Source organism: Diuraphis noxia, unplaced genomic scaffold (assembly GCF_037042655.1).
Source record: "Diuraphis noxia isolate RWA-SAM2 unplaced genomic scaffold, SU_Dnox_SAM2 contig0005, whole genome shotgun sequence".
NCBI lineage: Eukaryota > Metazoa > Arthropoda > Insecta > Hemiptera > Aphididae > Diuraphis > Diuraphis noxia.
Window position 1 is genome coordinate 48,874,199 of NW_028301715.1, and position 26,085 is coordinate 48,900,283.

The 26,085-nt window shown below is 28.8% G+C and overlaps 1 protein-coding gene across 2 annotated transcripts in view; it reads right to left on the minus strand.

Annotated features, from left to right (window-relative positions):
• Positions 1–24,214, minus strand: part of LOC107173366 (RYamide receptor-like) — a 122,205-nt gene extending 97,991 nt beyond the window's left edge. The window contains exons 1-2 of one of the 2 annotated variants that reach the window (XM_089229391.1): positions 23,898–24,214; positions 5,892–6,010 (exon numbers count right to left, since the gene is read on the minus strand). The gene's annotated coding sequence lies outside the window, so the exon portion shown is untranslated. The remainder of the gene's footprint in view (positions 1–5,891; positions 6,011–23,897) is intronic. The other variant, XM_089229392.1, reaches the window with a different exon arrangement.
• Between the last annotated feature and the right edge of the window lie 1,871 nt (positions 24,215–26,085).

Below are 26,085 nucleotides of genomic sequence, written 5' to 3' on the forward strand. Positions count from 1 at the left end.
ACTTAGTTAGCCAAAATGTGATATCAATAGGTACATAATAACAAATACACAAATTTAATAATACATTAATAATTTCGTCAGTAAATCATGTATGATATTAAAAAATATTATAATATTTATAGAGCCACAATAATAAAACATCAGATTATAATAGTCGAGTGTTACTGCTGAGTAGATACTAACTACCCCTCCCCCCTCAAGCAATTCACTGCCAATTTATATTGTTTTTTTGTTCCCCATATGGGCATATGCTTATTGTAAATTATGTTTTACAGATTGTATATTTTAAAATAAATTTTAAAAAAAAATGATTTATTATTATTGTTTAAAAAAATCATATTTACTTTACCTCAACCAATCAATTTTTATTAATAATATAATCAGTACCCTTATTATAAACACATTTATTATTATTATTTTTTAGATAAATTTTCATTATTATCCAAACCATTATTATTAATTGTTATTATTGCCAACATAATATTATTCAATGTATTAAGTATACAATATTAACATAATCTGTGAAAATGGTCTAAATAAGTAAATAAAATGTGGTGTCCTTGATTGATGTTTTATTTTATAATATGATTTAAGTCAACTGCAAACTAGCATTGATTGATTATATTATAATGATGAGTAAATTAATCAATAGCCAATAGGTATGCTACTCAAGCGATGAATTAACATAAATAAGTAAAAAAATCGTTCGTGTTAAATTTAAAACTCTGAGCGAATGATTTTGGTTTTACATTGATGTACCTACATTTTTTTCTTATCCATCATTTTTTGGTTTACTAAAAATTTTTTCGATCTTAAATTTTGAAACTATTTGTATCTTTTTATGATTTCGAAAGTCAATGACAAAAAAAAAAAAAAAAACAACAATAAATTCGCTCTATTGTATAATAGTGTAGCAGGTGTTAAATGTCCAGTTAAATTTTATAGTTAATATTATGATGAAAGATCGTCTCATACGAAAAACTATTCTATAATGCCCAGTATTTTAATTTTCAGTTTATTCATGGGTAAAAAAATAATGCATTTAATGAATAAACTTATGATTAAACCGACGAATTCTATCGAGTGTTTATCGTAGCGAAATTATTTGCCGAATAACTATTTTCTGATTTCGGAGAATATTATTAAACGGCACGTTAGCTTGTGGTAGTATTTACTAGTTGATGCACTGTGAAACAAATTGTAGGTACAGATCAACTAGGCACGTCATGATAATTCTATAGGTTACGGTGAAAAGTACTGTTTACAGCAATTGTGATTATTCTTTGAACCTTTGACTACACAAACGTTCTTATATAGGCATGGATATTAGTTAGGGCTGAGAATTTCTACCATTTGTATGTTGGTTTGCCCAACCGTAAAAAAGTATAAGTAGAAAAAAAATCTGATTCGTATTATCAGAAAGAAACAAAACCTGTAATGTTATGGTGCATATTTTTTAATATTATTATCTTTTTTTGCATTTTGTGACATATTTAGGTTTTTTTTTAATTTTAAAATTTCAAAATTTATTGTAAAATGATATTTAGTGTATTCTATATAAACTTTAAATACGCACAAAGTTAAAATTGATTAAACAAAACTATTTGAAATTTATCTAAAAAATACTCGAAATAATATTTTGCCAAGGAATGAAAAAACATAAATATGTACAGTGTACACATGATATTTTCTTTAAAATAATCGAAAAAATTGAAAAATTGATGGTGATAAACTGATAAATGATAGTAAAAATATAATTTCAAATTATGATGATATAAAATGTTTAAAAAAAAGTTAAAACTTTTTCAAACTTAGCTAATTTTTAAAACAATGAGTGTCTTACTGTCTTACATTAAAATAACTGTCTCATATATAATAATATATTATGTACACACGACTAGGCGATTATATTTTATTATAATATAAAAGACAAAACTGCCAAAAGTGAAATCAGCCATTCAGAACAATAACAATACGAAAAACTTTCGATTTTCAATATCACCATGCAGAAACTTTTAGGACAGATGTCTTACGACAATTTAAATAGTCATCTATTTCATTCTCTTACGAATCAAATTTAATGAATTTCCATTTCTTTTTTAAAAAAAAAAAAAAAACAATGTACAGTGAAAACATTGAAAACCCAAATAATTTTTTTGTTTTGCATTCAAATCGTCGTGATTCCGTAAACTCACGAAAAAAAACTTAAAAGCCCATATTTTTGAACTTAATCTGTTATCATATTTTTCCCATAAAAATAAACGACGGTTTGGTAAGGTATTTTAAAAATGAGGGTTTCTTTAGCATCCATCCAATTTTTACATAAAACACATTAATTATGTAAAATAGATCCTGTTGGTAACCTAACATGTGACGAGTAATGCAGGATGTCAATTCATACGACTTTCTAGTAGAAACAAATTAAAGTTTGAACTACTATTCTTATATTTTTTAATTCCATTTAAACTTGGACGACTTTTTATTTGTATAAGACTAATACGCTGATACGGAGCGTTGAATTCCAACGTTCCGCGTCGTGAAATAAATAACAAATTGCGAGTATTAGTAATCCACATTAATCTATTGCTATATCGAATAATAATTTATACAATGTTGGGGCAAGTAAAGCGTCGATCTGCACCGCCCAGACTTGATAAGTTAGGTGGCACAGTCGGTGGTGGTGCTTGTGGCTAGTCGGGCACAGGCCGGACTCTATTTACAATGTCGGGTATGTTGAGTTTTGACAAGACGGTGGGGAACCGCCCGTCACCGGTATAAGCTTATATAAGCGGTACTCCGGTGGCCAAGCAGGTTCGGAAAATATCAACTTAATTAAGTGTCTTATAAGGTGGGGGTGGCTCTGAAAAGAGCCGTTTTATGTGTTGCTCGACTGTGTCGGTCGCGACGATGGTTGCCACGCGGAATCTATCTGGTGGGTTCGGACTGTTGTCCTGGTCGATGGTGTCCGCGTTGTCTTCCGGGATAGCTTGGCTCGTATCGTGTGTTCCGGCGTATTCGACAACCGATTAACCCTGAGCGGTGAGAGAATAAGCGTAACGCCGGGTGCTCGGCGATAGTATCGTTGACAGGGCCGGTCGTTCGGTGTTTCTCCGCGGTCTCCGGTAGACAATAATCGTGTTTCGTCCGTGCTGAGTGGGTCGTAGTATTGGTGTCCGGCAACGGGTTCACTGGGTGATCGGCAGTCGGCGGGATAACGGCTCGTGCGTTTCACGTAGTGGCTGACGATCGTCGTTAACTTGAGTTTCCAAATGATTCCAGTTCGACCAAAGTTACTTCGTAATCGATTGTTCAGTTGTTGAAGAGTTGAAGTTTGGAATTGGAATCAATGTCCTCGGTTGTTGTACCGGTATTTATACACGTAACACGTTAATCAGATTTCCGTAGCTTTTATTGGATTCAGGCTATATGGAATGACGAGTCGACATAACCTCACTGTTATGGTCACCTGATCACAACGGTGCTGTTTTCACTCAGCGAACTTGTTCGTCTGTTCGAGTATAAACGTCGTTGTGTGTATAACGGTGTTGTTATATAGCGGTTACTTAAATGGTAGTATGTGGTCGGTTGGTGGTCCTGAAAAGGACCGTTTCTGTCGTCTGATAATGTTCCGTAACAACGTGGGTTTACGTCATACATTTTACTATAAAATAGGTACCTACTTGGCTTTTAGAGTTCGGAAATTCCGGATCCTTAAAAAGAATTTTAAAAAATAAACTTTTCAGTATTTTATATATCTTGATAACATCATTTTAAGTCAGTGAAACTAGTTTTGTAAGTTAATTCCCTGTTTTGATTATTATTTAAAAATAATTCCATGTAGGCAATATGATATTTAATACAATTATTTAAAACGAACAATTGCGCGCAGTGTATTGTGTTATGATATAAATCTTAATTAATATATTATTCGTTCTTAATAAACGTTATTTTTATTCTCTTCACATCTCGTGATAATAACTTTCTTGTTAATATTGTGAAAGTTTAATAGTGCCCTGAAGACTATTTTGTCAACAAATGAAAGTCTTTGTTATTATTCAAACAATGATTAAATAAACATTAAATAATGAATGATTTTAATAATCGTTGAATGAATGAGTACCTTCATATTATACTCTATACGACTAATGTATTATAATATTATATACACATACATATGTTACACAAAAATTAATAAAAAGTTCGCTCAACATTATAAATAATACCTATCATTAATCCAACGAATTAGTTGACTACCATTCGTACAGTAATATTAACAATATAATATCAAGTGATGGATATTTTGTCATTTCGAACGAATATAATGATATCATAGAGTGGAGTTTTTTGTTTTTTGTTTTCTATAAACTTTGTCATTACAATAAATTGTCGATGACAGTTGTCATAAAAATATACATTAAATATAAAAACAACAAGTATACATTTAAAGGAAAAAATGAATATAGATTTTTATTCTCCATTAACTTTTGATTCAACTGAGATCTGCATCAGTTTGGTACATAATAATATAGTTTGATAAATCATTCATAAGTCATAACAAACAAAAATTATATTAATTACGGATTTATGTAATATTTACACTGAGTGTAATTAAATATGATGTTTATAGTTTACGTTGATAATAATAAATTTAATTTAACAGTGTGTTCCAAATTGTTTTCGCCGAGAATCCTTAAAATAATATTGTGTGGAGAATATTTCTGACCTTTTATAGCAAATTAAAATATTTCGTCTTAGGTCTTTTATACCATGATATCTGAAAGCCTTGAAGACACATAAATACAACTAGATCAAGTTACAGTGAAACTGTGAAAGTTGATTAAAGTTCTGAATATCCTTGTACATTATTGTGAACTTTAAAATGTGTTTATAAACAGCAATAGAAGTTATAAATACAAAGTTTTGTCTCGTGTAAAATATAAACATTTCAAAGTTTCAAAGATATTATATGTTATCATTATTATAGCAGCTGGGTTGGGTAGAGGTGAACAAACTTATGTATAAATTAATTATCGGGGTTGAGTCTTATAAAACATTGAGCAATAAAATGGAGTTCTAAAACGGAAAGTCACCTGATGTAAATCGATTCTTATGAAATCAAGTTCTATTGAAAAAATTCTATTCAATTATTTTTCATATTATATTTTATTGAGGTTAATACCTATAATATTTTTTAAAAATATCATATTTTTAAACCTGTAAAAGCCCAACAAATGACGAAAAAATTTGTTTAATTTTTCTAAATATTATCATGATGCATTTTTAATATTTTTAAATGTTTATAAATTATTTTCATCTTATAAAACTTTATTTTCTAATGCTCGCTTCGTTAAATTACTTAATGTTGATTGAAATATGATAAACGTAGTTTTACAGTGACTAAATAATTTCCAATATATTTTGTAGGGATTTTTTTTTTTTATTAAATATTTTTATACCTATTTACAATTCGCATTGTATTTACTTTTTTTTGAATCAAAAATGAAGTTTGCCCGTAGCATAAATAATTTTGTTTAGTTTATTTCGCAGATTTAATTTTTAATAAAAATGTAACATTTAGGAATGCAATAAATTTGAGAAAAAAAAAACAGATTAAAAAAGTTTCATAAACACCAATAACTTATTGGTATTAGCCAGTGACGAGGAACACCTGCAGGTATAAATTATAATTTTGGTTGGATGCATTTATAATTTTAGGGGTTGGTCTTCAAAAAGAAATATTGAAATAAAAAACGATTAATAGTGAGTGTTGTGAATTTTGGTGTTGTTGATTTTAAAATTATTTTCTTAAGTTTATATTTTGTTTTTGTAAATAGTGTAACATTATGAACCTATACCTACACATGTAAACAAAACGGAAAAGCAATGCGTACCTATACAGCCACTGGAAAATAGAGCGAAGGGTCTCTTAAGTCTTCCATTTCGATTTTATATTAATTTAAATCTTATACTCTGGCCCGGATAAAAGATCTCTTTCAACACTCGAACATTTCTAAAAAAAAAATGAATTACTGTTTTACAATTGCGTAGATAGAAAAAATTAATATTGTGACATTTAAATTAATTTAAAATATCATATTCAAAATATAAAATATAAATTCAATTATTATTTTTTTCATCTATTTTAATACCAATGAAAATAATATAATATTTTGGATTGAGAAGGCCTGACAACCGAGTGGTTGTCTGCGACGGAACGGTATCGGTGTTGGTGCAGCAGTGCACACAATCGCTGGGCACATTTGTATAATGTAACAATTAAAACAAGTCGAAAGACACAACCAGCGATAATATAATTGAATTGATGTGCGCATAAACAATTAATTTGTTTTCAATGTATTATTGTCGACGTCGAAATCGGCATTGGCATTACAATTTATTTTTACTCTCATTCGTTTATTATATTCCGATCATCAGCTGATAATGTTACTCGATCGGTATCAGAAATTTAAACCACATACATAATATTATATTATATATTTTTTTTGGAAGTGCATTACTTCATCAAAAACCCACGAGCCACCACTGTGTATATTTAGAAAGAGAGACAGGTCCCTAAAATCAATTGTTCCCGGGGTCGGGATCTTCCCACACCCTAATGACCCAAGGAATCCTGTGCTTGAGCGAAACGCGTGACACAACGAAAACATTTAAGGATAATATACACATAGAAGTTTCAGTACAATATTATTATGTTATGGCCCGAAGCCATCTAAGTATAACAATACGATCGTCGTCGAACACGCGTGTATGATAAATCATATTATTTTTTTATTCGACCATTTGATGACGCGTTATTATTGGTTGGGTGGGTGTTATCATACCATACTTCTGTAGTGACCGCGTTAAGTGTAATATGTATAGGCACGACATTATATTACAATATCTACGCACCGTTATCTGGCATTATATCATTCGTGGACCGTTTACCGACCGATATTGACAAAAGGAACCTCCGTCGTCATTGATGGTACGACATTATGAGCTGACGGAAATTGCGAATATCGACTTCGTATAATAAGCGATAGTCGATCAGACTCCTAACGGTTGTCGAACATCAAACGCACTTAATGGCTGTCATATTCTATACTCGGCGGTTTCTTGGCCGTGTTTCAAAAACGTGTATAGGTATAGGTATATTTTCCACTGTCTTTGGCGTTTTGAGGAATAAATAAATACGTCCTCGTGTGATACGTATACATGACATGTAGATTATGTACATCGATGTAGAACCATCTGAGCTTATCCCAGTTTTTACAAATTTTCAGAAGTAGTATATATTTGTATGTTCACAGCCAGCTTTTCCACGGTAAAAATTCTCCCTTGGAGCACACTGATTTACCGCGTAGCACAATACGGTGATTACACAAGATTGTCCACCTATTTGCCCCTTACACAAAAATATTTACTGTATCAACTATTTTTTTATTAGATTTTCAGTTTTTTTAAATTTTTATAAAAAACGTTTATTAAATAATTTGTTCTTTACTTGAAATATTATTTTTATAAAAATTAGTGATATTTGATTGAAAAAATTAAAAAAACGGAAAAAAATAGTTGATGCGGTAAATATTTTTGTGTAACCGGCAAATAGGTGGACAATCTTGTGTAATCACCGTATTGTGTTACGCGGTAAATCAGTGTGCTCCAAGGGAGAATTTTCGGCTTGAAAAAAAATTTTTACCGTGGAAAAGCTGGCTGTGAACATTCAAATATATACTACTTTCAGAAAAAAAAAAACAAAAACGTGTTCGACGCGTTTTTTCAAAATTAGCATATCCTTTTGAACAATAATCGTTAACTCCATTACGCGTGATATGTCTCACTGTATAAAGTAAGTTATTTTTACTGAAAATTCGCGATAATAGCATTGATAGAGTAATATAGAGCAGTTGAATAGGTCATTATGTCAAACGGCTTTAGACAGGCCATGGTATGTACCTACTATTATTTATTTTTCACAGCGAACATGTCGTTCTTATCTAAAATTAAAAACAACATCTCGTGGGTGTTATCACAATTATGAATCCGTTGAGACACAAAACGGAAATTCAGATTTTTTAAGATCAGCCACAATGTTCCTTAAGTAACAATAAATATACATATTATATAAAACATAAATGTATATGAAAAACATAAGTATGAGCGAAATTTTTGGATATTTCACAATGTTTTTTTATTAAAATAATTTAATTCAAAAGTATTCAAAATGCACGCAAGATTTAGATTTTAAACTTCCAGAAATTAATAATTTTATTACCGATAAAAGATTAACAGTTGTTAAACCTAAAAATTCAATCAGCTTTTCACAGCATAATCAAATAATTATATTCTGTCTTTGCAGGTTAAATCCTTAGTCAAAGTTCGAAGTAAAAATATGTATTCGATTAGTTTCAATACGAATGTTACGAATCAAAATAAAATATTCTAAATGCAAAATATACAAGTACCTACGCAAACAAGATAATATATTTTAAATATTATATTCATTTTTTTTTTTTTTGAAATTTACTATGATGGATATTACCTATATAAGTTTTTCAAACCACATTCAGCTATTAGTTTATACTATGTGGAATATTCAATATCAAACATAGTTCACATGTTTGGAGTTCAGGCTTTATATTCATTGAAACTTTGGTATTGTGATACCAATGTAGAAAAATGAAAATGATATTTTATTTCCTTTGAAATTTATTCGTTTACACATCACTCTTATGCCACACTTTGAAAACTTTGTACGTTTAGGTATAAATAAATATCTGTTCGATGTATTTTGAAATATTCATAAATATTAAAAAATGAAAATGAAAATATTTTTTGAACTTCAAATAGAACTATAGTAAGTATTTCATGGGTAACTGGGTAAGGGCTCAGTGGATTTCGACCAATAAAATAGGCAGTACGCGTAAAAAATCTCTATGGAAAGCAAATTATGAATATATTGAATATATTTATATTAACATTTTAATATAATATTATGTATTAAGTCATTAAACGCGCGCACGATAATCATTTCTTGCTCTATGGTTGAGACTGAAGGCCACTTGCAATATGGAATTTGGATATTGACCTGTTTTATTGTTAAGAGTACATAAATCATATTTTGTTTGTTGGATAAAATAATGATTAAAATAACAATTTTGTGTAGCGAAAAAAAATCTAAATATTCGATAATATTACTTAGATTTTAATTAAATAAAATATTTAACTAAAATCAATAAATACCTCTTTAATATAATAATGACCATAGCAGTGTATTGTTTTCATAATTTGAATATTTGTACATAGAAAGTTAAAACTCATAGGGTTAGGCAATAGGATTGAACGGTTTTAGAATAAAAAATATGACGATTGCATATTATATATTTAAAGCTAAAAAAATCTTACGGCGATGAGTCACCCATCATTGTCAGCGTGGGAGATATTTGAAAAGGAAAAATCTGAAGTGCACACGATGCTACCGAGTTTTTTACAACACCAGTTATAAAAATAATAATAATATTTTTTAGTAGGTATGGGGAATAATTATATTGCATGTTTGACGGACGTGTGATTTATGTAGATATGGTTTCACGTTGGCCACCCTCGACACTGACACTCTATTACTATTTACTAGTTCAAATTTGATTTATACAACAGGTCGCATTTACTAACCAATTGGATGTGCTCATCGAAATCCAAATTTAATTTTTTTTTATAAAGGTCGTAATTGATTAATTTGTTTTAATATATTTCAAATTTCAAAAATTAATTCAAACTATTAATTTATTTTTATTTTTTAACTATAAAAATAAAACATTTTACCAACAATTATTATTTATACTACTTTTAAATAAAAATATTTTTTTCTTTCATAAGATATTAAGTTTTCATTTAGTCAACTTAAATGAAAATCTGTTTTAAATGAAAGTCATCTACGGCTTAATGATTCTGATATATATATATATATATATATATATATATTAGAATATAAGATAATTTCTTTTCACTAATTAAATTTTTTCTTCGACCTTCTAGAGATTAGGCGATGGCCTTTTACGAGAACTTCAGTCAAAAAACCAATTAATAATTTGATTTAGTCTTCCTAAGTCATAACGATCAGAAAAATATGGAACAAAAAATAATACGTTTTCAAAGTTTTGTTTTGTTTTTTTTAAATTGCTTTATGAATTGGTGTGAATACTTCAAAACTCATTTGTTGTATTTTATTTTAACGACAGCTCTACAATATACCTATGTGATAGCATTTAATTACCAAGAAATTCAAAAGATGAATTAAGTGGATGTCATAAATGTGTTTGCTTTTGATTTAAAAGTTACTTAAACTTATAATCATTTTTGTTTCAACATTAATTTATGAACAACAATAGAAATTGAACATTATACTGAGATAAACGGATAACACACTCTGCTTTGTTCTAATAAAAATTAAACAAAAGTATCAAACTCAGAATGTCAGAACAGGCAATAATTGCTTAGTAGAGTTAGTTTTTTTAATATAAATCTTTTTTAAAAACGGTTATTTATGAATTTAGACAGATTAAACGAACCTACCTAGAATTATACTTTTTTAACATCAAACGCAACTTTTATTCACACTTCATTTATGCAGTTAAAATCATATCAAAAGTATTATTATTGTTAAATAAACTTTTGAAAAAAACAATGTGATTTTAAAATTGATAGCAGATGAGTGGGTTGCAAATTTTAAATTATTTCGAAGCCATAATAATGTTCTAGTTTTAAGTGAAAGTCTTAAAATTAAAATTTCATTTTCATATTATAATGTGTTATCGTTAATTTTTATTTCGGTACATATCAATAAACCATTTTCAGTTAGAAATATTTTTTAGATGTGATGATTAATTATTATTCTATGTAAAAAGGTAACATGACTCAAACAATGACCTAAATAAATAAATAAGATACACATTGTTATTGTGACGTCAGTGGGTGTTTCAGTTCGCTCAGATTCTCAAAGCGAGTATATATTATATATATTATAATATATTTGAAAATGCGAAAAATTATAGAATACTAAGGTAGAATCTTTTACGAATTGTTTGCACCCTAACCATTGTATTTTTTTTTCTATTGTACTCCAACATTGATAAAATATTTAAACAATTTGTTTTAAAATTTAATTTAAGGTAAGAAACAATTTCATTTGACCCGTACAAATTAAAATTATTTATTCACTGTAATAATACTCTGGCCAGGGATGATTTGTCGGTTGTATTAATTATTATTAAATTTTAGTAAACGAATTAATATTATTTAACCATCCACTTAGATAACATATAACACACTAGTTTACTGTATTATCATGTTTTAGTTCTGTTAAACATTTGACTACCAACTTGATCATGTTGCATCATTCAATATCATTAAGTCAATTGAAACAGTTTACAATTTCTGTTGGTTGTACCTATAATTATTAAAATTAGTAAGTATGGCAAGTCTGTACGTTCATCAACAATGTCAGTTTCCTACTTGGCTGTCAATTTCAAATGTCGAGTAGATATATTAGAGTTAACCTTTATTATAAAATAACATTATTTTTGATAATATTCAAATAATAACACTATACAGATTAATATTTCATAAAATATTTCTAATAATACAGTTTTTCTAAATTAATTTTTTTTTCTATCAATCACGAAAACAAATCGACATTTCAAATAATAAGTTAATACAAATTATTGAGTGTTAAAAAAAATGAGAGTAAACTAAAACAGATCATAAATCTTAATTTCCAAATCTAAAATAACAAACTAAATATGTATATTTATGAAAAAAAGTCGAAACCATAATCATAAATGTTATTATTGTATTTCGTGAATTTAAAATCACTCACATGATTCATGTCAAAAAAAAAAAAAAAATGATAAGTTGTACCTTATATATATATTATTTATGTAAAAAAAACTTAAAAGAACCGGATGTATCGAAAATTAATTCTATTTCTATCAGAGAAAAATCAATTTCATCGACGCTTTGGCATACCACCGGGAGACTAAAAATATTTGAAAAATATTCTGTCTGCCGAGGCGGTGCTAACCTAAATATTTAATCATTCATATTATTTTATATGTCAGTCAAACATTTTTGAATTATCTAAAAGATTAATGTTCGTTTTTATTTTTTACTTTTCAATAATTACGACGAAGTATCTGTTCCGCTAATGAAACAAAAACAAAATATTGATATTCGTTATTTATTATTATGTGTTTCTAGTTGAGTGTTATCATTAGGTACCACTAATAGTCATAATAATAATATATTAATTAATTTAAACGTATATCTTATCAAAATATATTGAGTGAACGGCATAATATGATTTAACATAGTAATTAAATAGGTACCTAAATAATTCGTAGAATATTTATTTTGATACATAAAATATAAATATGTTGCGAGTTTATTATAGTACGTCGAAACTATACAGTTTGTTACGATAAAAACGATTGTTTTATAACAATAAATAAAATATTAATTTTATAACACTATTTACTTGTTATAGTAAACGTTCAGAGGACGTTTCACCCGCATGTGTTGTCTCCGTCTTACAAGTGCGTAACATTGCAAAAACTGTTTCGCGCGGGAAAGAACCGAGAAAGATACAGCTATAACTAAGAAACGAAATTTTCACCACATAAAGAAAAGAATTTTGTCTGTGCAATATCGTTTTTATTTTTTCGATATCAGAACTACAAAAAAAGTTATTCATGCTTAAAAAACACAAAATTAATGTATTATAAAACAATAAGAATTTTTTTTGTATAAGTGATATCGAAAACATAAAAACGATATTGCACAGACAAAATTCTGATTTTTATGTGGTGAAAATTTCGTTTCTTAGTTATAACTGTATCGTTCTCGGTTCTTTCCCGCGCGAAACAGTTTTTGCAATGTTACGCACTTGTAAGACGGAGACAACACATGCGGGTGAAACGCCCTCTTAAGACTACAGATAATCTTTCTCTGAGCATATTATGTTACACACACAAGTAATATTATCTTTAGGGACATATCACATATTGACGAAGAATGATGATGTTACAATGTTCCCCATAACTCATTTCATATTCATTTATCACGAATATTACCACTAGGGCTAGGATTTATATGCAATAAAAAATGATTACATATGCATTTGGTTTATTAAAAATATGCTTAAACAAATATTATTTAAAAAACACATTTTCTATACATTTTTTTAAATACCAATTAATAAAAATAAATATGTTAAACACTTGAAACATAAAACATAAAAAAAATTCTAAGATCTTAAAATCTCTAAAATATTAATTGATATAAAATTTAAAGCTAGGTACTCAAATGAATTACATGAATTAATCACATGATGTTTTAAATTTTCAAAAATGATCGATCTTCTGTTTGACCTTAGTATGTTTTTATATTTGCTAAAACTCTGTTCGACATCACATGACATAATTTTTGCTTATTAAAATTTTGTAACTTTCCCAGGAGTTAGATTTGGAAAATCTTCATCTACATTGTTGCCATTTAAAATATTACGTATCGTAGACATAGCTTTTAGCCCGGTATTTTTTTCTAACACATTTTTATATTTTTTTTTGATTTTTCAGAGATCGGTCATTTGTTTTGGCCAAGTTTAGATTTGGTGTTTTCAACGATCTCCAAATTGTAATGAAAAATAATGTAAAACATGCACTTTTTGTGTTTTTGTAGTCGAAATGTATAAAAAAAAATAATTTTGTTCCAAATATGCAAAAATATGCATTTTATCTAAAATATGCAAAAATATGACAAATAAAAATATCACCATTTACCTCAGCCAGGGCTAATTCGTGGACATTACTTACAAAAAAAGTAATCAGAAGTTGCAAAAAAAAACATGCCAATGCATATAAATCCTAGCCATAATTATCATATTTAGTACAATTGCAATTATTTTACACTTTCCGAGTACAATATTAAACATTAGACATATTATGTGATATATTTAACATCCAGTAAAAAATATTAAATGTGACTATATAATATTATTACGATTGTATCAAAAAATAAATAAAAATATTTTAAGCAACATTTACAATTGAATTTATATTATTATCGCTCTATGAAATATGTCCGGACATCTTTAAATCGATAGTTGATACCTACTTACAAAAATATTATTTTATTGGATACGAGTGGTGGGTATGTACTAATACGGAAATATTATTTAAAATTCCAAAAAAAAAAAAACATTATTCGTATTAAACAATAATCGATAATATATTATTATATCTATGCGAATATTGACCAGTAAATATTATATCTATTGAAAACTAAGTGTGTGCATTCAGCCAACGCTTATCGCGAGCTTTACAACCAAAATGTAATAACATTCTTATATTAACTATTTCGGTGGGCTCTACAAAATGTACAATATCTCACAAGCTGCTATCCTAGACGACACTATACTAAGTCTCTCATCCGAAATGACCCACTTGGTGAATCTCTGCAGATCTACGTATAGTCGCTCCCTAAATAGCTCTGAAACTTTTTTCTTTGTCCATATACAATCATTATCATTCGTCTGACCCAAATATTTAACGAAAAGTTCAGATCATCGTACTTCCTAATACAGTGCAAATTGCCTATTACGTCTATATTATTCTATTTATCAAGCCAAATATAAGTCTCTGAAAAACATTGAATCGCATACATCAATAAGTCGTTCTCAATTACATCTCAACACTTATTAAATGAAACCAATAAATTCAAACAAACTTATTGATCCTAAAACTAATGAGCAGGGTTTTGGCACTTAGGGAATTGCTGCTTATTCTTTTGATATTACGCATACAATTCAGCAGATTCCTATAAAATTGCATATGGTTAGGCTATTATTATACGATTTCAAATATGATATTTGAAAGATTGCATTTTTTATGTGATCAAGGATTCGTGTCTTTTTATCATACATTCTCTGCTTTGATATGACGCAGTTGGTAGCCTGCAACCAAGAAAATCTAATTGATTTTTATAGTCTTAGAAAAATGTGCTTAGAACCAACATAAAAACACCTAATGTTTTAGGATATAAAATGAAAAACGTAGAAGTCTTAGAGGTGAGACCCTTTATTGTTTTTGGAGTCGCGGGGGTTTATTATTTTTGAGATCGCTCTTTTTGCTTGTTATAATTTGTTTTATTGTTTGTAATGAGGTTTTTTAATCACTAATCCTATCATTTTAGCTGCTTAAAGTCTCAAGTCTTGCTGCTAATAATTAATCATCAATCAATATTATTTCGAAAATCCGATTTGGTTTTGTTGAGCAAAATATTTCAACCATATATTATAAGTGCTGTGTCTATGCTTGAGCGTCTCAATGGTATTAATAGCTATTGTACAAGCGAGTTTTATGGATACTCTGACACTTTTGATTTGTTTAAAAACTAATTTCATTTTAATCGTTGTCGTTGATATTTGGTTTAGATAAAATATATGTGTAAATAATAGTAATAAATATTACGTAAACTTAGCATGCTATTAGATATTTTCCACTTTGAGGAAAATGTATGAATCATAAATATGTTTATATTAGTAAAATAATACTTTTACTGTCGATTTGAGTTTCTATGACAACAAATACGGCTTTATGTAAAATAGGTTAGATTCAGTAAATCAAAATATCTGTAATCAGCTCAAAATATATTTATGCTAAAAAAACACTGTAGTTTATTATTATACTAATATAATTTACAATGTCTACAGTTGTTGGTTATCATCTATATCGGGAATAACTAATTAATATTTTTGAATGACAACTTTAGGAAATCAGAAGACTATTTAAAATTGTTTTTAAATTTGTATCCTCATTTGTACAAGAAAAAAAAAAAATTAACTCGAATAAAAATATCATTACTAATTCACCGTCAGAAACAATATTTAAAAAAAATTCCTTTTTTCTTCAGGCCAGGAAAAGTCTTCCGTCGTCCGTCATTTTTGTCATGTTTGATGTATTGAATATAAATACGATTTATTTATTAGTTCAAGTGTCATACATTTGTCATGTTCTAACTATTAACTAACTACCTAACTTAGTTGTGTTTCGGTTATACATAGCTTCTGTAGCTGTAATCATTTAAGTACTGTCTTAGATCCAATTTTATGTTCTAGGTATTATAATTTATGCACTTTTTAATCAAATTGAACAAAACAGTTTTTTTTTTAATCTGTTGAAACGTCAGCTATATTATATGCTTGAAATTGAACAGCTTTTCTTTTGTAACACATTTTTGTTGTATAAGAAAAAATACACTTAGCATACCAAAATTCCAATCACCTTAAATTCATCACCTGACTGATATTTTTCATTTAGTTTCAGTCAAAAATAAATAATTTTAACAGACTTTATTATTTTCATTATTTACAAATCAGTAATTTGTCTAAGATCAAACTCTTAGTGTTTTTAGACGATCGTTATAAAATTAATATTCCGGAGAAATTGACGAAATACATTGTCAAATCAAAGTATAATAATTATTAAACTTAAACATTTTGTTAAAACTACGCAGTACAAGTGTTCAACCGCCATTGAAAAATATGTTATTTTTAAGTGGGTATAACATTATTTATGATTCAGAAGTGTTATAACTACCCTTAAGAAGATTTTCCAATATTATCAGTGATAGGAAAATCTGCGCTTGGATTACATTGTACTTAATAGATAATTAATTATAATTAGTTTCAGTATAAATGTCTAAGATACAGAAATTATTAATTTTTAGATTTTCTTTATTAACGGCTTTATTTTATTAAGAACTCGTCCCTATAGGGTTGTACATTTTACAATTCTCTTATTAATTAATCGCGATGAATTAATTATGTAATCAATAGAAATTAAAAATAATTTACAAGACCATAAGGCCCCTACGTGCATAAGACATAATTTATATTCTATAATTTAATTTTTCAGCTTAACCTTCATTTTTAGTTGAGAGCTTTTTGAATTTTGGACACTGACCAGAGGTTTCAGCCAACTGGACTGTAATAAATGTCCGACCATTTTAGTCCAAAAAACAATAAAATATGTGTCTTTCACACGAATTGTTTTCGTAGTTTATAATGATCACCAGAAATTAAATAGGAACTTATTTAATTGTTTCAAAATTTTTAACGTGTCATTGTCACGTTAATTTAGCATTGTTTATTATATTATTCATTAAATGAGTTTTCGAAATTATCACTTTTCAACGAAATGCATTAACGAATAAATGTTTTCGTAAGTGCCTTCTAATATTATTATATAGTAAGTTATTATAGTTAATTACTAAATTACTTGAGACTAAATTTTTTCAAAATGTTTTCAATAGATATCAATTGAGTAGGTACTGATGTAAATTATTGTATTTTCGACACCACGAATTTTAGTTGGTTTACTTGGCAGAATGATGAATGGTGAAAACGACAAAATCATGAATTCGAAGAAATATTCTAAAGACCGAATATAATATAGCGAATGAAATTAGAAAAAGGAGAATGACGTGGGCTGAACATGCGTGGCGGAAAACAGGCCCTATAGACAAAACAACGATAATTTATTGATGAGCACCTGGTTGGTAAGAGACTAATGGAAAGACTACGTTTACGTTGGGAAGATTGCGGAAGCAGGAAGGATTCGACCAGAGGTGCCTTGGAGAATACGAGCGGAAGATAGAGATGGAGGAATGAACTTTGTTTGGCGGTTGTATGGTGTCAATGATTGAAACAAATATAAAAAATAACAACAGTAGTACCTCCGTCTCAGTTACCTATTCATTATTCATTGTCGGTTGTCTATATTAAAACAAAAATATAATAATAATAATAATAATAATTGATTTCGTGTATCGATTTCCACCTCGTGTTCTATTTGAACAGCGAACACAGTGTCGGGCTGGCACACCAAAGGCAAAAGCTCACGAATCAGTTTTTTTTTCTTGAGAGGCTCAATAATGAACGGCTTTGAGTACTGTAAAGAAAACCTGTGCCTAAAAATTAAGTATGGTTAAATATTATGACGCATACTTTAAGGGGTTACATAGAACAGGAACACGTCAAAAGGAAACGACCCTAAAAAAACAAACGAAACGAAGTGGCCCCTGCCACGTCCGAGGCACGGTGGCCATGGTCAGGCCAACTCAAAGTGAATAGGTTTACCTTTATATTGAGTACTAATGTATATTTAATTTTCATAAATTTTATTAAAAAAAAAAAAAAAAGGTATTAAATAATGACAAACATAACAGCAGAAGATACAAATCTAATTAATATATTATATATTATTATTTACGAGACTAGTAAAAAAAAAAACAACAATTCTTCAGATAAAATAGTTCTGAATACTATGTTATAATGTACCATATAGAGCAGAGAGGACATTTTTTTTTTACAAATAATTTTAAACTATTAAATGTAATGTGATTATATACAAAATATGCATAATATTGTTTTAGAGTTAAGTGGTCCATAAAATGAAAACCCTTTTGCGTGAAATAATAAATTACGTAGCGCAGTATGTTGTAAATGAATGGTCACATAAGTTTAAAATATAATTTTTATTATCATTATTTATGAATATTAATTATGACTAAAGTTTTATCATTTTAAAACAATTAAAAAATATAAACCATGTGTTAATACATTTTTATGATCCTGTATAATGCCTACTGAAAGTATTATATTCTATAGTTTGATAAATAATAAACTATAATATTATAGTATGCACACCTTACACATATTTAATATTGTGTTTTTTATTATTTCAACTAGTGAACTCATTGGCCCTCAGTTACACTTTTAATAAATAAACAGATTTATAATTTATATTTTATCGTTGTTTAATGCGTTATTCGTATCACTTTATTTTGGACCTTTTTTTAAGACTTTCGTAATATAATATGTAGGATCCTAGATACTGCTTAAAGTTACTGTCACTAAATTTGTCTTGCGTATGGAATTTTATAATAAATTATTGGTGAATTATTCTACTCTTATGGTTATTATTTTGATTTAAAATAAAAATAAAAATAAATGAATTTGAATTTAGTTTTGAGTGATACTATATATTTTTATTTAAAGTGAAAATGTAATATAACGTAATTATAAAACTATTAGACCATTATTTACTTAGTTATATAGAATCGAACCGCGATAATTTATGTTAATTATTACTATTTTAAGCGATTAATATATAATAATTTTATAATTATACTAAAAAATGTACACAGTTCATATTAATTAATTCATAATTTATAGAACTCCACCGCCATTAAAACCAAAATTCTGATTTACAAAACACTTCTCAAACCCATTTGGACATACGGACTCCAACTTTGGGGAAACGCTAAAAAGTCTAACATACTGAAAATTCAAACATTTCAAAATATCGCTCTTCGAAAAATAATGAACGCACCACCCTACGTATCTAATCACACCCTTCATACTGACACCAAACTCAAAACAATTAACGATGAAGCCAAAAAATATTATAAAAAATTCTACTCTAAACTAATTAACCACCCTAACGAACTCATAAAAAACTTATCTACTCCTTCCATACCTGGTAATCCCCCTAGACGCCTGAAGCGTAAGTGGTGTCGTGACCTCTTAAGATAAGCTTAAAAAAAAATAAAAAAAATAAAATTTATAGTATTCATTTCACTCTAATGTTTCATCAGTTTACTCTTTACTTTTTTAGATATGAGATTAAATCCAAATTGACCTCTCGTCTTATCATTAATTCAAAATTAGTGTGTTTGAGTATCCAATTTATGTAACAAAAATAATTTAACTACTAGAATTACTAGATTATTCAAAACCATTTAAAAATTATAAGTATATAGGTGTATAAATGTCACTATAAATGATACCGTGAAGTGAGTAAATTGTTTTACCTCCGCGCGTGTTAATATATTTCTGAACTTTGGATCGATGTTTTTGGTAAAACATTTGATATATACTGTAATTATCAGGCACGTAGCCAGGATTTGTTTTTTAGGGGAGTGTTTTAATTTTGTATTTAAATATAATTTGTTGGTGAAGGGAGTGAGTGTAGAACTGGTAGAAGGGTTCACACACTGTCCTCCGCTGTAATAATTAATCTTCATAATAAAAATAATGTCAAAATATATGAAATAGAAGCATATAGAACCATATTATGAAAACATGTTTTGTAGATATCTGAAGCAAATAAAAATATATTAATCATATTTTTTGCATGAAAACGGCTGATGAGGGAGTGTTGTTAGAATACCAAAAACACTCCACTGGCTGTCTGCCTATTACTATCTATCTATTTACAGTTTACACACAATAGTTTATGACAATGAGTTTTTGTTGAAATGTCAAGTTAACACAACAACTTTAATGTCAAACTTCTAAATAATCGATGGGAACCCCGTTTCTATGATCAAATCAAAATAATATTATTGTTAACAAAAATTAAAATCTAACTGTTATAATATTATTAGACAAATATATATATATTATAATTTTAACTAATATTATGTTTTCTAAAATGTTGAAATGCATTGGTTATAAAATATATTAAAATTTATTTGTATTTGACAATGTAATGTTCTTTTAATGACAACGTTAGGTAACCTGCAAGTATTTATTTGAAAATAATTATATGTATGAATAAAACAGTTTAATTATGCTTATTATAAATCTAAAAAATTTTCATCGTCATTATTATTCAGGCAAGAATCTGATACGCATTAAGATGTAAAAATTAAATATCATCTATTTTCGTACTTAATTATTTGTGACTTAAAGTATAGTCTTATAACTAAGTACTCCCTTACAAAAGATTCTACAAAGACTTTAGTATGAAATTCTCGTTAAAAAACATAATATTCGCGTGACCACTTAGTTTGAATCTCTTGTATTTACCATGCAAGAAAAACAAGCGACAAAGGAAGATAGTCAAGTTTTAACTCATTTAAAATGAACTATATTTTAAATATGAATTTGTGTTCATTTTGTTCTTTTGTTAAAAATAATTATTATTTATCTAGAAAGAAGATGTGACACACAGAACATTTTAAAGATAATATGATATTTTTATAAAAAAATAAAATATTTCTAGAAATTCTTAACGTTAAGATGTTATCCGTGTACACAGTATTATTAAGTTAAACAAATATAATCATTTTATTTTTTAAACTTATAAATTAAATATTTTTATTGATTTGCTTACACAAATTACTGTAAAGTTTGTAAACTTTCAATGGTAAAATGTTTAGCAATTAAATAACAGTGTACAATAAAAACTAGGACAAGACATAAACATAAGTAGGTACGATTAGCAGTGATGTGACACATAGATACGCAATGTAGGTATCAATAGTGGAACATTATTTTTGAATCGACAATGATGACTGATATAGTTTAAAACTAAAAAATCAATCGAAAAATTTGATCACAATCGTAAACCTCAATTATGTAATCGAGACTTGAGGATCTAAGGGGAAAATGTAAGAAAGGTATTATGATTTCAAGTCCTTAAAAAATAACAATGGCATAAGCAGGGAAGATTAAAATACTGTTTACTTTTGCTACCTACTTGTAAAATATGGATCAAAATGTTTTCGTTTAATAATGTTTCTGTGAATTAATTTGTTTTTTTTTTACATCGAAATGTAATCACTAATTATAGATGTTATAAAACATTACAATTATATATATATATATATAACTGCTTGCGATAACCATAAAATTAATGTTAGTGGGAAATCACACATAATTAACACCATATTAATTGTATAATTTTAGTTCTAGAAATCACTCATTATGTATTAAATAAAAAACTAATAACCATTGCTGTTGACGTTTTTAAGTTCAATTAAAAAAAAAAAAAAAAAAAAAACTATACATATTATTGTTAATTTTTCAAAATATTTTTTCCCCTTAATCAGTAACAATATTAAATGTTTCAGGTGTTTAAATATGTAATCGCAAGTACTAAGTCTTTAAGTGCTATATCTTTATTCAAATATTTTATGTGATTTTAAATCTTAGTGTTAATCAAAAATAACTGGTCTGCATTTTTATTTTTCGAAATTCAATTGATTTTCGAAATTATATCATTAAATTTAAATAAATTTTCTAAGAGAAAATAATTTTTCTATACATTACCAATACCAATATACCGTATACGAACAACTAAACAACTAATTTAAAAACTACGTTCGTTCCAAATATCAATTCTAGTCCGTAGTTTACTTCATTCATTCATTCAAAAAATAATAATAATAATACTGCATTTTAATTTATATTTAGATAAATTTGTATTCAAAGTGTAGAACTATACTATAATATAATATGCAATTTATATGTATTCATCAAAAGGAAAAAATATGTGTATTTTCTTCAAACATTTTTTTTTTTAAAGAAAAAAAACGTAAATTACTCTATTGAATTCTATAAAGAAAAAAATATGCATCTAAATGGTCATAATATTATAATGATGACGACTAAAACAGTTGGTCACGACATATTTTATCAATTATCAAAGAAGCCTGCCTAAGAAGTTCAAAAAAACTTCTAGAAATTATGTAATTGAGACACGAACAGTACCTACTTGGCATCGTAAAAAATATCGTTCTGGATTTGACATAGCCGTCCGTCCGCCAGTGTTAAGTGTTTTATTTTAATTTTATATTTTTTTTTGGTCAATTATATACCAAAAATACTGCAGACAGTCGAATTTTTGGTATATGATTATAAGTAAAAAATACGATTCAGTCAAATGTTCATATAATATGTTATCCGATAGTAATAATCTATTCAAATGAATAAAATGGGCTCTACAAGCCAGTAATATTAGGAAAATATACTCGTGTAGAAATAAATTTAAAAAGTGTTAATCTTAATAATAATTTATTTATTTAATTGTTTTATCTTAAATTATAATTACCACTCGTTTATTTGTTCCATTCCATAATGCTTATTTCTACTTTGATAATTATGTATTTTTTCCATATGTATTTATTACTATTGTATTTGTTCTATTGGGCTTCCAATCCCGTTGATAAATAAATAAATAATAATAATAACTGTGCATCACAGCCGTTTTGTATGTATACCAAGTATTACATTATAATATACAGTGGTCGCCGCTTATTGGACTCACGGTTAATTGACTCATTCGCCTATTAGACTCAAAACGGCTGCAGGTTAGGTTAGGTTCGCACATTTTATACTAACACACAGCAAAAAATTCGTCTATTCGACTCACACACCGGTTAATAGGGTCGTTTGAAAATTAAATAAACAAAAAAAATATGTATATACATTGAACAAACTTGTTATAAATAAGTCGGTACCTATTATCTATTTTATGGTTATGAAGTTGGCCGAAGAAATGATATTCCAATCAACATTGGATGGATTTTTATCAAAAAATTAATTAATTTATTTTATTTTATTTTTAATTGCGTATAGCTAGATTTTTATTTTTATATACACCTTGAATCTCAATACACATTTTTAAGTAAATACGTTTTTAAATTTAAGCATTATTCACTCATTCGGTGAATCGACTCAAATTGTCTGGTCCCAAAGTGAGTCTAATTAGCGGTGACCACTGTATAGTTATAATTATTTAGGTGTGCGTTAAAAACCACCCTTAAATATGAAAAAAAAAAATATTTATCTAAATCTTCAAATAATTTGTGCCATTTATGAATTATAAAACAAGGAAAAAATAATAAATGATATCATACTTCTATCGTGTGAGGTGGGGGAGGAGGGGGTGGGCATGCATTCGTGTCATCAAACATATTAGTCGCAGCGGAATAAAAATGTAATAACGTTATGATTTATAACACATCATTATATTATGTTGATCACTTACCGTCGCTGACATCGTCCTTGAAAATTATTTACGATTTCGCTTTGGCGCCACTACGTTTGTCGGTGTTGATCCGACGCGATGTCGTCGTCGTTGTCGTTACGTTAAATTCGCACGATGGTACGCGAGCGGACTGGCAAAAGTCGCGATATGTTCGACGACTGACGCCTAAGAGGGCCGACAGACATTTAAACGGTTTTCGTCTCACTCCACGCGCGCGTATAGGTTACCCTCCGCCCCGCGACTCGAATACTTGCGCAAAAAACGCCGTCGACGCGACTCACGCAAAGGTCCGCTCGAGCGTTTGAGCGGCGTTCGCCTGCAACGGGGCCCCGAACGGCGATAAATTCATTTCGTGAATGACCTGGTGCAGCGGTCACTTATATTGTTGTATATTAATAATATTTTGATTCAATTTTATTCCACTTGTATATGCTATATAGGTATATAAACGCACGGCGAGCGAAAAAAAACCACACCGTCGCGGTGACAGCTGTCGCAGACGATCTGCCGCCTAACCCACCCACCCACACACACACCGTGTGTCCGCGATAACGGAGTGCGCGGGAAATTTGAGACGTCGCGCACGCACAAAATACAAGAGGTAAAAAATTGTAAGTATAATAGGAATATTGTAATGACGTATGACCCGAGGGTCGAGTCTCTCGTGTGCCGCAGCAAACATAATATTCAAAAAACCATATGTATCGAATACTGAGAGTAATACATATAAGCAGGGGCAGACTGACTATATAGGTTAGGGTGATCCCCACTGGGGGTTGTGAAAATTTGGGCTGCCAGAATTCGTTATTGGCCGATCACCAGAAATAATGAGTATATTTCATAGGATAAAATAATGTGATTATTATTATCCTTTAATGAAAGTATGTAGGTATTGATGTTTTTAATAATGGCTGTATTCTGTAGCTACAAGTAATACAAATAAAAATGAAAAATTACCAAACAAAACGTGAAACAATAATTTTTTGATTTTATTATCAAAAATGGGACGAATTTTCTGTTTCCCTGGGGTCAAATTTTATTTCCAGTCCGTCCCTGTAGGTAGATAAGCAACTAAGCAATATAGAATGTACCCCGCATTATTGAGGACACGCGGTATACATGGTATAAACCACCCGTAAGTCAAGTCCCCACGGCAGCCGATGGCATACTACTGCACGAAAAGCACAGTTAAATCGACACGCGACTTGGAACATTATAAACCACATTTCCACCGCGGGTTGCGATGAAAAACATATATTTTGGTAACCGTGCAGGTAGTTGTACTCGATTAGCTTAGGTACCACACGCTTCGACTTCGTATGGTAAGTACTTTGATGGCCGATAGAGCCGATTGTTTTAACCAGCCTTTATTCTTAACTACCCCCAAGCATTTAACAAGGTACTTAGATAAAAGTTTAATTAACGATATTGTACCTATCGTCGGTGTAAATGGTGATGGGCACTATAATAATAATAGGCCATGGGCCGTATCCAGGAAGTACAAACGTTTTCAAAAAAACAATCAGCTCCTTATCAGTAAAACGAAAACCAAACATTTCTTTAATGAAACAATTAATGTTATTCATACAAGTTGAATATGTTATTAACATGCAGAATTTGATAGGCCACAAAGACTCGTTGCCAGCGGTTCCCAAACTGTGCACCGCGAGCACTTTCTAAACAGTGGCACCGCGATATACGGCTCGTGATAAATAATTCAAAATGTGTAGATTTTTCTCTTACAGACATTCGTTATTGATTAGTTTTTTCTTTTTTTTTGTCCTGTCTTTCGTGGTAATAATTCACAGCAGCTAGTACACCGAGGCTATATATTTAGTCCAAAAAAGAGTACCGTGAAAAAAAAAAGGTTTGTGAACCACTGGTATAGACCATCCGACATTTTAAAAGCCGATTATAAATTGTCTAACTGATAGTGCACTACGATGGCAACCCTTATAACCGCAGTATAATATGCGTATAGCTATATTGATACAGATACAATTTATTTATGTAGGGTGTGTGTGACCGCACATCACCCTGCACCCCTTACCGTCTATGTTTGCATGATGATTGAGAGCAGTATTATTAAAATGTTACACTTCCATTGACAGCGTTGTTAGTGTCATGATTTACGAAAGTGGTAATTTAAACGTCCACCGATCCATAAATCTGAACGATACTTATCGTG